The sequence below is a fragment of the Phyllostomus discolor genome, chromosome 2, assembly GCF_004126475.2.
Source record: "Phyllostomus discolor isolate MPI-MPIP mPhyDis1 chromosome 2, mPhyDis1.pri.v3, whole genome shotgun sequence".
Lineage (NCBI taxonomy): Eukaryota > Metazoa > Chordata > Mammalia > Chiroptera > Phyllostomidae > Phyllostomus > Phyllostomus discolor.
In genome coordinates, this window is record NC_040904.2 from 175,602,920 (window position 1) to 175,621,063 (window position 18,144).

The following is an 18,144-nucleotide window of genomic DNA, read 5'->3' on the forward strand; positions in this document are numbered from 1 at the left end:
AAGAAGTTTGACTTTTTTTTTAAATTTTATTTATTTATTTTTACAGAGGGAAGGGAGGGAGATAGAGAGAGAGAGAGAGAAACATTAATGTGCGGTTGCTGGGGGTTATGGCCTGCAACCCAGGCATGTACCCTGGCTGGGAATCGAACCTGTGACACTTTGGTTCCCAGCCCGCGCTCAATCCACTGAGCTACGCCAGCCAGGGCTATGTGGTTTTGTTTTGATTTGGTTTGGTTTTTGTGTCATCAAGCATGGAAACAATGGATCTAACTAATTCTAAATTTATACTGACATATTACTAATTTTCCTTTTTTATGATTTTCATGCTTTAGTTTCTACTTTTATAAAAGTGAAAAAGTGGATGTGATTTCATTGTGCAAGAATATTGTCAAAGTATTTACATTGTTCTGAACCAAATAAAGTATCTGAGCAAATAGAAAATTGAACATAAATAATAATGCTAACAACTATTCACACTCAATATCATTTGAAAACATGACTTACATGAGGAAGGAAAATTATAACTGCACTTAGCTGATGTTAGAGGGGTCAAAATTGCCAGGATATAATTATGATTGACCCCAACATTTCTAATGCAATTTTGAATTTTAAGAATATATTTCATGATCTGAGGCCAAAATTACCCTAAGAACAAAACCAGACAAAGACATTGTAAGAATAGAAAACTAAATATCAGTATCTGTCATGAACATAAATGTAAAACTCCTCAGCAAGATAGAGAAAAGCGAATCCAACAATCTACAAAAAGATTTATAAACCATGACCAAGTGGAATTTGTCCCAGGTATGAAAAACTGGTTCAATTTGCAAATCAATTAATGTATCCATAATATCAACAGACTAAAAAACAATCACATAATCATATCAATAGATGCAGAAAAAGCCTTTGACAAAATCCAGTACTCATTAATGGTAAAAATTCTCAGTGACCTAGGAATAGAAAGAAACTTCCTCAATTTGGTAAATAATATCTACAAAAATCCTACAGCTGACATCATACTTAGTGATAAGAAACTTGAAGCTTTTCCACCAAGGTCAGGTACAAGAAAATGATGTCCCCTTTAACCATTCCTTTTCAACATTCTTTTTCACAGTAGAAATCTTTGCTAATTCAATGAAGCAAGGAAAGGAAATAAAAGATGTATGGATGTGGAAGACAGACATAAAGCTTTCTTCAGAGGTGACATGATCATCTATGTAGAAAACGTGAAAGAGTAAACAACAAAAATCTGAAACTAATAAGCAGTTAGATCAAGGTTGCAGCATACAAGGTTAATATACAAAAGTCAATTTCTTTCCTATGTTCTAACGATGAACTAGAATTTGAAATTTAAAATGCAATACTATTCATATTAGCACTCCAGAATTAAATACTTAGGTATAAATCTGACTTAGGTATAAATCTAAAATTATATGTGAACATCTGTATGGAAAAGTATAAAACTCTGATGAATAAAATCAAAGAACTAAGTAAATGGAGAAAAATCACATGTTCATGGATAGGAAGACTCAACATTTTTAAGATGTTATTTCCTCCCAACCTAATTGTAGATTCAATGGAATCTCATAAAAATCCTAGCAAATTATTTCATCAATGTTAAAATCTGATTCTAGAGTTTATATGGAAAGGCAAGAGACCCAGAAGAGTCAAAAACATATTGTAGTAGAAAAATAAAGTAGAACTGACACTACCTGACTTAAAAGATTACAATAAATCTACAGTCATCAAGAGAGTGTGGAATTGGGGAAAAAAACAGACAAACAGACCAATGGAACAAAATAGAGAGCCCATAAATATAGCCTCATACATACAGTCCATTGATCTTTAACAAAAGAGCAAAGACAATACAATGGAACAAAGATCATCTTTTCAATAAATGATGCTGGAAAAACTGGGCATTCACATGCAAAAAAGAAGATGAATCTAGAAACAGTTCTTACACCCTTCACAAAAATTGACTGGATCCAAAAAATACAAAACTGTAAAATTCCTAGAAGATAACATAGGAGAAAACCTAGATGAACTTAGGCATGATGATTTTTTTTTAGATACAACACGAAAGACATGATTATAAAAGAAATGACTCATAGCTGGAGTTTATTAAAATTTTTAAATATCTCCTCTGTGAAAGACGTTATCAAGAAAAGTAGAAAGCAAGCCACAGATTAGGATAAAATGTTTGCAAATGTTTGATACATCTCATGAAAGATTGTCATCCAAAACATATAAAGAACTCTTAAAACTCAACAATAAGAAACAAGCAACCCAATTATAAAATAGGCCAAAGACTTTAACAGACACCTCACCAAAGAAGATACACTGATGGCAAATTAGCATATAAAAACGCTTCATATCATATACCTTGTCATCAGGGAAATGAAGTGAGATACCATTCACTACACACCTATTAAAATGGCCAAAGTCTGAAACACTGACATTTAATGATGTTGAGAATGTGAAGCAACAGAAATTTTTATACAATGCAGTGGAGCTGTAAAATAGTAAAGCACTCATAATGGTGCCTTTGCAAGACAGTACAGTGGTGTCTTACATAACTATTCATACTCTTGCCATAAGTTCCCGCAATTGTGCTCCTGGATATTTACTCAAAGGAGCTAAGAGCTTATGTCCACACACACACAGATATTTATAACAGCTTTATTCATAACTTACTCAAAACTTGAAAGCAACTTTGATGCCCTTCAGTAGGTGAATAAATAATAACTGATAAATCCAAACAATGGAATATTATTCAGCACTAAGAAGAAAGGAGCTCTCGAGCCATGATAAAACATGGAAGAATCATAAATGCGTTTCATCAAGTGAAAGAAGCCAGTCTGGAAAGCCTGCATACTGTATGATTCCAACTATGTGACTTTCTGGACAAGGAAAAACTGTGGAGACAATAAAAAGATCAGCAGTTTCAGTGTGTTGGGGAGATGAATAGGCAGACGTTAAAGGATTTTTAGGGCATTAAAAATACTCTGTGTAATACTATAATTATGGATCATTATACATTTGTTCAAACTCATAGTATACAACACAAGAGTTAACCCTAAGGCACACACTATAGTTTTTGAGTAATGCTGATGTGTCAGCGTAGGTTCGCCTTTGGTTTAAAAAAAAATGTACCATTCTGTTGAGTGATGTTAATAATGGAGGAGGTTATGCACGTGTGGGGGCAGGGGATATATCGGAAATCTCTGTACCTCCCTTTCAATTTTGTGGTAAATGTAAACTACTCTAAAAAAGTAAAGTCTTTTAAAAAATATTAGCTTTGATTCTTTAGTTCTGGATAACTTAAAGTGCCAGAAAACATCTTCAGTCTTATTAGATTATGATTATGACTTTTTGCTCTTCTGTAATTGTTGTTTATTATGAGTTGGTGTTAGCTTGTAACTCTTTTATTTTTTACCTGTTCTTCTCTGAGTCTTCTATTTGCTCTCCAGACAGCAATTTGTTCCCATGGAGCAGAGTAAAAAATATGTGAGCCTCCCAGCTTAGTATTGTGTTTCGCTCTATTTCGATCATAGCATGTCCATTATGCAAAGCCAAAATAACACTTAAAATTTGTTGCTGCATACTTTTTCTGGCTTTAAATTTTTCATAAAATGACTCATTCCTTCAATAAGGAAATTTGTCTATTTCAGTTTAAAATATATTTTAAAACTCTGATTTAATTAAATGTGACTCATAATTCTTTATTCATAAGTATCATCTTTTCAAACACTGACAGCATCAAGTATTATTTACCCCTTTTGGAAACTACATTGTGAAATGTACACTGATGTTACAACATAAGTAAAAATTAGAACTCAAGCATCATTTCATCAATGGAATCCTGAAAAATGATAGGAAAATATATGAAAATTTCTGCTATAAATTATAATTTCCCCAAATCACTAATTCCTTCTTATAGCTAGTAAAGATTGATACAAAAAAATTAAATAAGTATTTAATTTTGCATTCATTTAAAATATTTTTATTAGAAAGATATGAAAGTCACAATAAATACTCAGTATTCTTATTTTCATTTGTTATATTCATGCATCTTGTCTTAATTTGCAGTTGAAGTTGTCAAAAGAACTTTAGTTTCAATTTTATACTACTATGGAACAACAGCCTTGCTGAAACGAAAAGGTACCTCTCTGTATTAAATACTCATAAAAATTTGTTTAAAGCCATTAGGCCCTGGCTGGTGTGGCTCAGTGGACTGAGCACCAGCCTGTGAACCAAAGGGTCGCTGGTTGGATTCCCAATCAGGATACCAGTCTGGGTTTCAGGGCGTGCAAGAGGCAATCACACACTGATGTTTCTCTCCCTCTCTCTCCCTCCCTTCCCCTCTATCTAAAAATAAATAAATAAAAATCTTTTTTAAAAAAAGCCATTAGAAGTCTTGTTATCTCTACTAAATGTAATGGTATAAATGAGCTTTATATTTATCATCTGGCTTATGTTGGTAACAAAGCTAGAATGCTTCCATATCATACATATTTTAATGAACTTATGTAGAACAAAAAAGATGGTAAATTTCTAAGGCCTGGCAAATCCATTTATTATGTGTAAGAGACAGAAAGACTTAGTTTATTAAAGAGCTGTTAAATTTTTTATCATATCTAGATACCTAATCCATATAAATGAGCAAGCTACATTGTCACCGAATTATAATAGGTTACTTGCATCATGCTGTGAAAGAACAAAGTAGGTATTTTTAGGATTGCAACAGATAAGAGTTTCCAGAAATGTCTGATAGTGTAAAATACTGAATTAAAAAATTGTCAATAAATTTATCAGTTGTCTATTTATAACTGTCTTATTCAAAACGCAGGGCATTTTAAAAACTGTTTTCCATTGTCAATTACTTCTTTCATTAGATTTTGTTCATCATGTGATCCAGTGCACTCTGACACAAACTAAGGTGAAGGTGCTACCTACTTAATGTAAAATGGTAAAAAGCATTAAAAATATAATAAATTGTAACTCCTCTGAGAAGTTGTTCTTCCAAGGTCTAGTTGTATGGGTAATGACCCAAATAATGTTGGTGCCTTAATGAGCTTTACTAGAAAGGAAGTGGAAATCATCATGCCAGAAGTACTTGTCTCTAATGTGTATGTTTTACTTGTTTACTTTATTGTCTTTCTCTCCAAAAGGATTTGGTCTCTTTGTCACTATGTATTATACCTGTGTGCACAAAATATTCAACTATGTACTTTTTCATGAAATAGATAAACACAGATTACCTTTAAATTATCTTGCTTACAGAGATTTGTTCTTTTAAGCTCTTATAGTTTTAGTGCCTATTATCTCAATCCATTAGTATAAATCTCTATATTTAATGCATTGTTTTTCAAATAGTTATATACTGAGCATTTTTGGCTTATTGGTTATTTGAAAGTAAACTTTAATGTTCAATATAGAAAATAGAGATGACATGCACCTTATTTAATTCTGCATCTAATTATGGAATGTCTTTAATATGTTATACTATAAAGCAAGGTTGCAATCCATGAATATTTGCCATACCCACCACAGAGGGATCTTGGGGGGAAACATGAGGTATTAAATTTTTTAAAAGTTAAATACCTCGCATAAATCATACCACAGTACCACAGTATGATAGATAATATTATCCATTTCCCTTGAAAGGGGATAATTCTATATTGCATTGTACAGCTTTCATGGATTACCAATCATTGCTTTCAGGCATATTACATTTCTGCTAAACATGAAGCAAGAAAGTAGAAAATGCACTGATCTTGTTTGAATGATTCAGTTATTCACTGTATCAATCCTAAATAGCCATCAGAGAAAAAAATAGTAAAATATTTGTCATTGAAGTTTCCCACATGGAAAAGACACATAAACTACTTTGGACCCATTTAATATCACATTTAAATGTAATGTCTAGATTAGATAGGATATTTAAAACAGTTTCACATTAATTCCCTGAATGCTAATATTAAAAACAGTATTTGTAATTGTAGTCTATCTCTTAAACAACCTTTCACTGTTCTTTTAAAAGCAGAAAATAAACAATAGTGTATCTATTTTTTATTAATAAGATACCACTTAAAACTCTCAGTCACATAAGCAGTACTAGATGATACAGGCTATAATCAGATTCAAAGGTAAAGTTCCTCCTTCTGAATTTTATCTACTTCTATAAATATAGGTATAGATATTGATATAAATATGTGTAGATATAGATACAGTTATAGATAAAGATATGTAGACTAATAAAATTTCCCCATAATTCTCATTTAGTAATCTAGGGACAAATGTTACTATCTTTCAATTTCCTGTTTGATCAATGAGAGTTAGTGCAATAACACTGAAATAGTTAAGAAGAATTTCAGGTGCAGTTGGGTTCCACCAGGAAAATAGAAAACATCTACATGTTTCCACCCAAAGAGCTTTAATACAGAAAACTGGTTACACAAGTTTTGGAGAATTGAAAGAATAAACAGGAGATGCTGAGATAACTCGATAGTAACTGCAGAAATTGGCATACCACCCCAAAGAGAACATAGACCATTTGTCTCAATGTTTCAAAAAATAAACTAGTACATAAATAACCAAACCAATAATTATTTCAATATTGAACTAACAAAGTTTAAATGACATCACTTTCCAAAAGATTTGTGTACTGAACAATTAAAGAACCTCCCCCTCCCCACCACGTTCTTGGACATAAATGACTAAAGCTGCCTTTAGTGAGACATGCTCTAAATTCTACACACACCAAATTAACAGTAGAAAAAGTCAGTAAGAGAAAAAGACTCTCATAAGACTCCACTGTTCCTTAGCTGAATGTATTGATAAATCTTAAGATGTAGTGTATTATTCTGGACTGAGGTTGATCTGCCAGGAATCTGGATGATGAGAGTTAGAGGGTTGGAGTTGGCACTTGCAAACTTCTTAACTCACTAACAGACTACCTGATCTCATTGACTTGAATGCATAGGCCATGGAATCTGATGCTATTAAACATAAAATGCCATTTGCAGCTTCCATTGCTTAGTCTATGGGTATCCACTAAACGAAAAGTCCTGCTGATAGTTTAGCTTCCCCTATAGTTTTTTTCTGAAGTAAGGAATCTACTACTCAAGATGATTCACTGGGAATTATCAGTCACTGAAAATTAAAATAAATGAACAAGTTGTCATTCTACACTACACACTGAAAAGTGTCATGATTTTGGTTAAGGTGAGTCATTGGGACATTCAAGATCAAGGTTCTCAACTTGAACATCCATCCTATCTTTCTCTGGAGATGCCTGCACTTGTTGTCTGCCTCTGCATTCAAACACCTTTACCTACAAAGTGAATTGTCTTAAACTTTGATTAATAACTTTAAAGCTATTTTCCTGTTATCCTAACATAATATGTCATTTACTTATCTCCTATTAGGTTATAAATGACATTAGGTCAGATACTCCCTTGTAAATATCTGTAACACAGATAGAATTATAGAACAAGAGGGGGCCTTAAAGATTTACAAAATCCATATCCACAGCCTTCTCTTCCACATCCCCATTTTATGGAGGAAGTCCTGATGCCATGTGTTGTGGTAGACTTTGAATGCAGGCCTTGAATTCTACCTGTCATTTACCAAAATGAATGTTCCTCCTACCAGGTGATCAATAAATTCTTGTTGGAGAAATGAATGAATACATGAATTAAAGGTATCGATGAAACAATGAATGAATAAGATATAACATTCTAAATTCACATAAACATAGAAATTCTATTCCCATACAAACCAGATTTGTTGAACAAGCTCCTTAATGTTATCATTCATGACCCTGTCAGCAACTCCTGCCTAATTATATGTCAACTTTAAAATACATGGCATGGGTTATTAGATCTGAATGCCAAAGTGACATTGCCAGTTTCAGACAAGGCAACAAACCTTGAGCCTGATATAAAGTATTGTACTTTGAACTTGTATAATCTTAGGAGTCTGCCTACAAAAGAAATTGTGTTGTTTCCACTTAAAATATACACATTCTTTGATGCCTCATTAAAATAATGACCATAGTATTAAAACTGATAAACTATTGGTAAAATATAGGTTACATGAGTGTTTTAAAACTTTAAGTCCTCTTCTGAAGAGGAATGACTACCAATTTTCAGCTAAAAAAACATTTCATAGGAACACAATAGAGGATAGCTTCATAAAATTTCAGCCCAATTTACTACATTTCAGTTCATTTCATTTTTCCCTCTCTCTCGTAGATGTTTTCTGCCATGTTTCTTATAAATTATAGGTGCTCAATATACTTTAGTCATAAAAAATGTTGTATGTTTCAGATTGTTCTTATTGTATTATATATGCTATATTTTAGGCAGTACAGTTTATTTTTACACACAAAACCAATAATTTAATAAAGCCAATAGAGTAATTGGAATAAATCATTTAAAATGCTATTATTGATGGTTTATTTTTAATTTTTATTTATTTTTCAGTAGTCACTTATTTAGTGCATATTTACAAAGTTAATTTTCTCATGCCTAAAAAATGTTTTATTTTCTCTAAAAATAAATAAATAAAATCTTTTTAAAAAATAAATAAAACAAACATAATTGGAAAGTAGAGCCATTAGGACTTGCTGACGAATCGGGTGTGGTATGTTGGACAAAGAGAGATATAGAGAATTCCTCCAGTGGTTTGTTGTTGTTGTTGTTGTTGCTTTAAATCTGAGCGCTGGGACACATGGAGTTGCCATCAACCAAGAAAATGATTGTTAAAAATAGCAGATTTTGGTGGGAAAAGCAGGAATTCAGTTTTTCTCAATGTCAAAACAGCTGTTGCACATATTTTGTAACATTTTCTAAGTTTTTCTTCTTTACCAACAGGAAGACAAATCTAGTAACAGTTAGTCCAACATGCCAGAGGTGGAAATTCTTTCTTCCATCACATTTTTATTCTTCTACTTTCTTTTATATTTTATTTTTCCTTTGTTGTGTTTTCTTTTTTCTAAGTTCTTAATTTAGATGCTTCTTACCCCACAGATTCTGAGTACTTTTTTTTAATGTGCGTTTAAGACTACATATTTCTTATACTGTTCAGTTTTGGTTGTACCCACATTTTAATAGGTGATATTTTCAATATACTTCTGAGTACATTAGCAAATGCATTAAAATTATTCTTTGTTCTGCAAGACATTTATAAATATTATCTTTAACATATTAATTTGCTATTAATTGAATTGGACTCAGAGGATATTATCTGTATGGTTACCAGTTGTCTGAAAATTTGATTCTTCATTTATGGCATCCATTGTCCTATTTTGGTAAACATTTCATGAATGCTTAAGAAGGACATGAGTTGTTCAATTTTTAATTTCATTTTACTTACTTTATCAAACTTATTAATTTTGTTCTATATCCTTATTAATGTATGCTTAATCTGTCAAATATTTAGTGGATATGTTGAAATATCACATGGTTAGTTTACTTACCAATGTTTATAATTATTTTAATTTTTTCTCATATATTTTGGGAATAGGCTATTACAGGCTTAATGTCCAGAAGTAAATTGTTTTCATAGAGACCTGACCTGTTGAAATTTTATTTAGACTGTTCCTAATAGGCTTTGCCATAAAGTATATTTTGTATTAATATAGTCATACAAATATTATTTTAGTGAGTAAAACCAAAAAAATTTAGGTGGTATTAACTTATTCTCACCTATTTACCTGTTTGTCTTATGTAAAGCCTGATTTGGAGAGGTGCAATGCCTGTGTTTTGTTTAAGAGTAGAAAAGAGAATGCTTTCTCATTGAAAAATATTATATCCTTGGATATCACACCCTTCTGTATCTTTCACCTTGATAGTTCCCAAAGAACATTTGTATGGGAAATGATTTTGCCCCAACTTCCTCATCTTTAAAAAATACAGTAGTATGAATTGGTCTTTTGAATTCCTTTTTAATGTTATAAATTTATGAGAGATATACTCTTCTGTGAGTTTTCCTAAGGGGAAGAGGGGAACTTTTGTAAGTTAAAAAAAAAAAGAAAAACACCTAAGTCTTGTACTTCTATACTGAAGATGTGAATAAGGGGCAAAAGTAATCCTTCAACAGAAAACTTTTTTATTTAAAAAAAATTCTGCAAGTGCTCACAGATAGTCAGAACTAACAATTCTCTCTTAAAATGTTTGTAATAAGCACACTGATATAAGGGCAATCTAATTACATGATGGGCTCATTGTCAGAATTTTACTGATATACTGGTCTACAAAAAAATTCTTTTCACCCTAATCTGTTTGTTTTATTACTGTATTTATAGATTTTCCTCCTTTGCAAAGTATTCTTGTTATCAGTAATTAAATTGTCTCCTTTATATTTTATTGTTCAGATTTAAAATGTTCCCACAGCACATAAGACAATTCTATAATATTAGAAATAGGTAAAACATAGTCCTTATCAAATAAAAACTAATTATTAAACTATACTCTATTAGTTTTCTATGTTTTATGTTGCTTCGACATCTGAAAAATTTGCTGGCTCAAAGGAGACTGCCCCTCCTGGGTTAGTCAGCTTTATTTTTAAGACTAGTTTTTTCAGAGCAATTTTAGACTTCCAAATTAGAAAGGAAGATACAGAGATTCTCCATTTATCTCCTGCCCTGACAACTGTATGTCCTCCTCCACCAAAGTGGTTACCAACTATGAACCTACATTCACATACCATCAACACCCAAAGTCCATAGTTTACATTAGGGTTCACCCTCCATGTACATTTTATGGGTTTGGACAAATGCATAATGACATGTACTCACCATTATAGTATCATACAAAGTATTTTCAATACCCTAAAAATCCTCTGTGTTCTACCTATTCATTCCTCCACCCTCCCAAAGCCTCGGCAACCACTGATCTGTTTACCATCTCCATAGTTTTGCCTTTTCCAGAATATCATATAGTTGGAATCATACAGTATGTAGTCTCTTAAGATTAGCTTCTTTTTAAGGTTCCTCTGTGTCTTTTTGTGACTTGATGACTAATTTCTTTTTAGTGCTGGATAATATTCCATTGTCTGGATGTACCACAATTTATTCATCCTTTCCCCAACTGAAGGACATCTTGGTTGCTTCCAGTTGAACAATTATGAATAAAGCTGCTATAAACATCCACATGCAGGGTTTGAAGTAGCCATAATATTAGAAAGAGGTGAAAATATAGTCTCTATCAGTCCCTTTGGGAAATACCAAAAGTGTGAGTGCTGGATAGTATAGTAAGAGTGTTTGGTTTTGTAAGGAATTTCCAAACTGTCTTCCAAAGTAGCTGTGCCATTTTGCATTCTTACCAGCAATGTGTAAGAGTTCCTTTTGCTCTACAACCTCACCAACATTTGATGTTGTCAGTGTTCTAGATTAGTGGTATCTCACTGTTGACTGAATTTGCCATTCCCTGATGAAATATGATGTAGAGCCTCTTTTTATATGCTTCCCTTCTCCATATCTTCTTGATGATTTATCTGCTAAGGTCTTTGACTTAGTTTAAAATCAAGTCATTTGGGTTTTTTTAATTGTTGAATTTTGGAGTTCTTTGTGTATTTTTGGTAATAGTCCTTTATCAGATGTGTCTTTTATAAATGTTTTCTCCCATTCTATAGCCTGCCTTCTAATATCTCAAGGCTAATTCATTTTTAGAGGTACCAAAGGTGTCACCCAGGAGCCCATATTTCATATAAAAATGGACCAAACTCAAGTCTACAGCCCAGGCACCCTATATTTATTTTCACACTCAAAGCCGATACTTCCCCTGCCCCAAATCATCCCAGGACCAGGTAGTGGGCAACTAGAGACAACCCCTATAGCTTAAACCAACCAGGTATAAACTCTTTACTCTGCCCTGCTGTACAGAAACACCCATAAAAGCTCTGGCTTAGACCTTCCTCTCATTACTGTTTTCTGCCATCTTACAAAAACTGCCAGTCCCCACTTTGACTCTGAGTGGCATGGAGTGTTCCCCTTTCTGAGACCTGAGAGTCTAATTGACTTCTTCCTTCAAGTTCCTATTCTCATTTTCCCCTATGGCCAAAAAGACTTTACCACACCAGATTTGTATTATGTTCACTGGAGAAACAGAACCAATGTGAGATATATATACACGCACATGTATAAGATCTATTACAGGAATTTGTTCACACAATTACAGAGGCTGAGAAATCCCACAAGCCGCTGTCTGCAAGATGGAAAAACAGGAAAGGCAGTGGTATAATTCGCTATAAGTCCAAAGGTCTAAGAACTGGGAGGCTGATGGTGTAAGTCCTGGTGTGAACAGGGAGGCTTAAGAACCAGAAGCACCACTGTATGAGGACAAAAGATGGATGCCCCAGTTCAAACAGAGAACAAATTTAGGCTTCTTTCCAATTTCACTTCTAACACCATTATTTAACTATCTACTGCCATAAGTCTGCCAGATTCAGACAATTTGGAATACTTCATTGTCGCAATAACCATACCCACCTGCCCTTGGCCCCTGCCACCCCAGGATCCAATTACTCCCATTATATTTAGGTTTTCCAATTGAGTGATAATGATTCCCACTTGAAGGTCTGCCCTACAGAGGAAAATGATCATAGAACTCTTCAAGGATGCTGGCACTCCCTTCACTCATTTATTTCTCAAAGATGTAATATGTCTTCTGGGCCATCCCGGTGTGGATGAATGAGTCTTACATGACAAGTCCACTGAAAAATTCCAATCTCTAGGCCTCTTAGCCTTTTTCTCTCCCTTAAACCAAGGGAGGCCACACATTTTTAATTCACTCACTATGACACATCTTTTGGCCTGTGTTTTAGCCAACTAACTAAACCAACTGTAAGACCCCTTCCTAACTCCCCTAGACACAACATTAAATGCAGAATCTCTGTTTAGTGAGCCCACATCAGTAAATTCAGCCAAATCCAACTTTACATGCCTTCTACCATTATCTCACACCCTTAATACCCATTCACACATGTGCCCTTGAGTTTCTGTTGTATAAAGTACTAAACAGAAGTAGTTATTTTGGAGTAAAGTATATCTCCAAATGGATCCCATTTTGCACCTCACCTTTAAGGGCCTGCTGGGACTCCTCCAGTCAAGAATTTTAGAATCATAGAGGGATTCAGTGGGGTTGGCAAGGTTATTTTCACTGGTAGAGAAGACTCTTTAAGATTTAGGGGTTCAGTACCCTCAGCTTTGTCAAAATCTTTCCACACATCTCCATTCACTTATAGTATCCCAATTCTTTTTGAATCAGTCAATGCCCTCACTTTAACAGTATATGTCCAGTGATGCTAGGAATTCTGCTTTCGTTGTTGTAATTAGCCTGTAAAATTCAGGATGAGATTCTATATTTGATTTTCAGCAACTGTAGTTCTGTAACTGTAGAAGGTAAAGCTCTCCTTCAGGGCAGACATAGAACATCTTAGTTTATTGGGATGGCGATTAACTAGGAAATCTCAATTCCTAAACTCATTCTTTTCTTTCACCACTTCATCCAGTGCCATTAGAGGCAACCAACCAACTTCATTGTATTCCCTAGTTTTCCAAAAGTGCACTGAAGCATCATGTACAATCATTTAGCTCCTTGCATATGTGGTTGATTAGGAGCATCCAATGCAAATATTTTATGTATCTCTATAAACAATTCATGCTGTGGACTATCAGTATGCTCTCTACTACTGAATACAGTCATTAGCATCTTTAACTATAATCAGATTACAAAGCCAATTCCAGAAACCCCAGACCTATTTACAAAATTCACCCTTAAAATTCTGTTTCTCTAGAATCTCTCCCGGTAACCAAAATATGTATAGGGGTGCTCCAGAGAAACAGAACCAAAAGGAGCTATCTCTCTCTAAATTTAAAAATATATGTGTATGAAAATATATACAAACAAGTATATTTATCTCTTTTATATGGACAGAAAATGTATTTGTTCATATATTTAACACACACACACACACACACACATATATTTAGAGAGAGATTTATTATAGGAATTGGCTGATATGATTACAGAGGCCAAGAGGTTCCTCAATCTGTTGTCTGCAAACTGAAGAACGGGAATGCTTGTGGTATAACTCAGTCCAACTCTGAAGGCCTGAGAACCAAGAGTACCAATGTCCAAGAGAAAAAGATAGAGGTCTGATGTGTCGGCTCAGAGAGACAGCAAACTTCATATTTGGATCTTCAGATTAGTTTCAAATTTGAAGTATTTCCCTTAGAGGGGTGTGCATGCGGTTTATTCATTTATGCATTTCACAAATATTTTTTGAGTTTTCACTATGTACCAGGTACCACTAAGTAGTAGAAATATACAAGTCAACTTAAAAAATATCACTTGCCTTTGTTATACTAATATCATAATAGAGGGACTGAGAAGTTACGCAGCAAATATTTAAAACATTATTTTAAAAGAGTCATAAATGTTATGAAGATTGTGAATCAGATTAACGGGACCTAGGGTAAATAAAATTTGGGAGTTGGGAAATGAGGCTACTTAAGATAGAATATTCAGGTAATGCCTCTTAAAGGGTTATTTGAATGGAATTAAGAGAAAACCATGTGAAGATAAGGGGCAGGATAGAGTGCCAGGCAAGAAGAAAGCTGGGGCTCAGAACCACATTCCCTGCCCTTTATTTGGGAACTGGAGCAACAAGAATGATAATCTACAGCCAAGACCAGAAAAGCTAGTGGTTCAGAGGGGAAAACTTAGGAGCACAGTACAACATATTCTATTTTGGAAAGCATGGCAGCTGAAGAGAGATAGTATATCATCCCCTAAGGAGCACAAGATCTGAGCGAACGGGCAGAAGAACTTTACGAAATCTCTCTATAAGAAGACAGGAAGCCAAAGTCAGAGCAATTAAAACAGAGGCTGCCAGAGAAGCAGATGAAACATCTAAAGAAACATGTTTTCTTTAGATGTTTCATCTTGCTTCTCTGGCAGCCTCTGTTTTTATTGCTCTGACTTTGGCTTCCTGTCTTCTTATAGAGATTTCGTAAAGTTCTTCTGCCCGTTCGCTCAGATCTTGTGCTCCTTAGGGATGATATACTATCTCTCTTCAGCTGCCATGCTTTCCAAAATAGAATATGTTGTACTGTGCTCCTAAGTTTTCCCCTCTGAACCACTAGCTTTTCTGGTCTTGGCTGTAGATTATCATTCTTGTTGCTCCAGTTCCCAAATAAAGGGCAGGGAATGTGGTTCTGAGCCCCAGCTTTCTTCTTGCCTGGCACTCTATCCTGCCCCTTATCTTCACATGGTTTTCTCTTAATTCCATTCAAATAACCCTTTAAGAGGCATTACCTGAATATTCTATCTTAAGTAGCCTCATTTCCCAACTCCCAAATTTATTTACCCTAGGTCCCGTTAATCTGATTCACAATCTTCATAACATTTATGACTCTTTTAAAATAATGTTTTAAATATTTGCTGCGTAACTTCTCAGTCCCTCTATTATGATATTAGTATAACAAAGGCAAGTGATATTTTTTAAGTTGACTTGTATATTTCTACTACTTAGTGGTACCTGGTACATAGTGAAAACTCAAAAAATATTTGTGAAATGCATAAATGAATAAACCGCATGCACACCCCTCTAAGGGAAATACTTCAAATTTGAAACTAATCTGAAGATCCAAATATGAAGTTTGCTGTCTCTCTGAGCCGACACATCAGACCTCTATCTTTTTTCTCTTGGACATTGGTACTCTTGGTTCTCAGGCCTTCAGAGTTGGACTGAGTTATACCACAAGCATTCCGTTCTTCAGTTTGCAGACAACAGATTGAGGAACCTCTTGGCCTCTGTAATCATATCAGCCAATTCCTATAATAAATCTCTCTCTAAATATATGTGTGTGTGTGTGTGTGTTAAAATATGAACAAATACATTTTCTGTCCATATAAAAGAGATAAATACTTGTTTGTATATATTTTCATACACATATATTTTTAAATTTAGAGAGAGATAGCTCCTTTTGGTTCTGTTTTCTGGAGCACCCCTATACATATTTTGGTTACCGGGAGAGATTCTAGAGAAACAGAATTTTAAGGGTGAATTTTGTAAATAGGTCTGGGGTTTCTGGAATTGGCTTTGTAATCTGATTATAGTTAAAGATGCTAATGACTGTATTCAGTAGTAGAGAGCATACTGATAGTCCACAGCATGAATTGTTTATAGAGATACATAAAATATTTGCATTGGATGCTCCTAATCAACCACATATGCAAGGAGCTAAATGATTGTACATGATGCTTCAGTGCACTTTTGGAAAACTAGGGAATACAATGAAGTTGGTTGGTTGCCTCTAATGGCACTGGATGAAGTGGTGAAAGAAAAGAATGAGTTTAGGAATTGAGATTTCCTAGTTAATCGCCATCCCAATAAACTAAGATGTTCTATGTCTGCCCTGAAGGAGAGCTTTACCTTCTACAGTTACAGAACTACAGTTGCTGAAAATCAAATTAGAATCTCATCCTGAATTTTACAGGCTAATTACAACAACGAAAGCAGAATTCCTAGCATCACTGGACATCTACTGTTAAAGTGAGGGCATTGACTGATTCAAAAAGAATTGGGATACTATAAGTGAATGGAGATGTGTGGAAAGATTTTGACAAAGCTGAGGGTACTGAACCCCTAAATCTTAAAGAGTCTTCTACCAGTGAAAATAACCTTGCCAACCCCACTGGAATCCCTCTATGATTCTAAAATTCTTGACTGGAGGAGTCCCAGCAGGCCCTTAAGGTGAGGTGCAAAATGGGATCCATTTGGAGATATACTTTACTCCAAAATAACTACTTCTGTTTAGTACTTTATACAAACAGAAACTCAAGGGCACATGTGAATGGGTATTAAGGGTGTGAGATAATGGTAGAAGGCATGTAAAGTTGGATTTGGCTGAATTTACTGATGTGGGCTCACTAAACAGAGATTCTGCATTTAATGTTGTGTCTAGGGGAGTTAGGAAAGGGCTCTTACAGTTGGTTTAGTTAGTTGGCTAAAACACAGGCCAAAAGATGTGTCATAGTGAGTGAATTAAAAATGTGTGGCCTCCCTTGGTTTAAGGGAGAGAAAAGGCTAAGAGGCCTAGAGATTGGAATTTTTCAGTGGACTTGTCATGTAAGACTCATTCATCCACACGGGATGGCCCAGAAGACATATTACATCTTTGAGAAATAAATGAGTGAAGGGAGTGCCAGCATCCTTGAAGAGTTCTATGATCATTTTCCTCTGTAGGGCAGACCTTCAAGTGGGAATCATTATCACTCAATTGGAAAACCTAAATATAATGGGAGTAATTGGATCCTGGGGTGGCAGGGGCCAAAGGGCAGGTGGGTATGGTTATTGCGACAATGAAGTATTCCAAATTGTCTGAATCTGGCAGACTTATGGCACTAGATAGTTAAATAATGGTGTTAGAAGTGAAATTGGAAAGAAGCCTAAATTTGTTCTCTGTTTGAACTGGGGCATCCATCTTTTGTCCTCATACAGTGGTGCTTCTGGTTCTTAAGCCTCCCTGTTCACACCAGGACTTACACCATCAGCCTCCCAGTTCTTAGACCTTTGGACTTATAGCGAATTATACCACTGCCTTTCCTGTTTTTCCATCTTGCAGACAGCGGCTTGTGGATTTCTCAGCCTCTGTAATTGTGTGAACAAATTCCTGTAATAGATCTTATACATGTGCGTGTATATATATCTCACATTGGTTCTGTTTCTCCAGTGAACATAATACAAATCTGGTGTGGTAAAGTCTTTTTGGCCATAGGGGAAAATGAGAATAGGAACTTGAAGGAAGAAGTCAATTAGACTCTCAGGTCTCAGAAAGGGGAACACTCCATGCCACTCAGAGTCAAAGTGGGGACTGGCAGTTTTTAAGATGGCAGAAAACAGTAATGAGAGGAAGGTCTAAGCCAGAGCTTTTATGGGTGTTTCTGTACAGCAGGGCAGAGTAAAGAGAGTTTATACCTGGTTGGTTTAAGCTATAGGGGTTGTCTCTAGTTGCCCTACCTGGTCCTGGGATGATTTGGGGCAGGGGAAGTATCGGCTTTGAGTGTGAAAATAAATATAGGGTGCCTGGGCTGTAGACTTGAGTTTGGTCCATTTTTATATGAAATATGG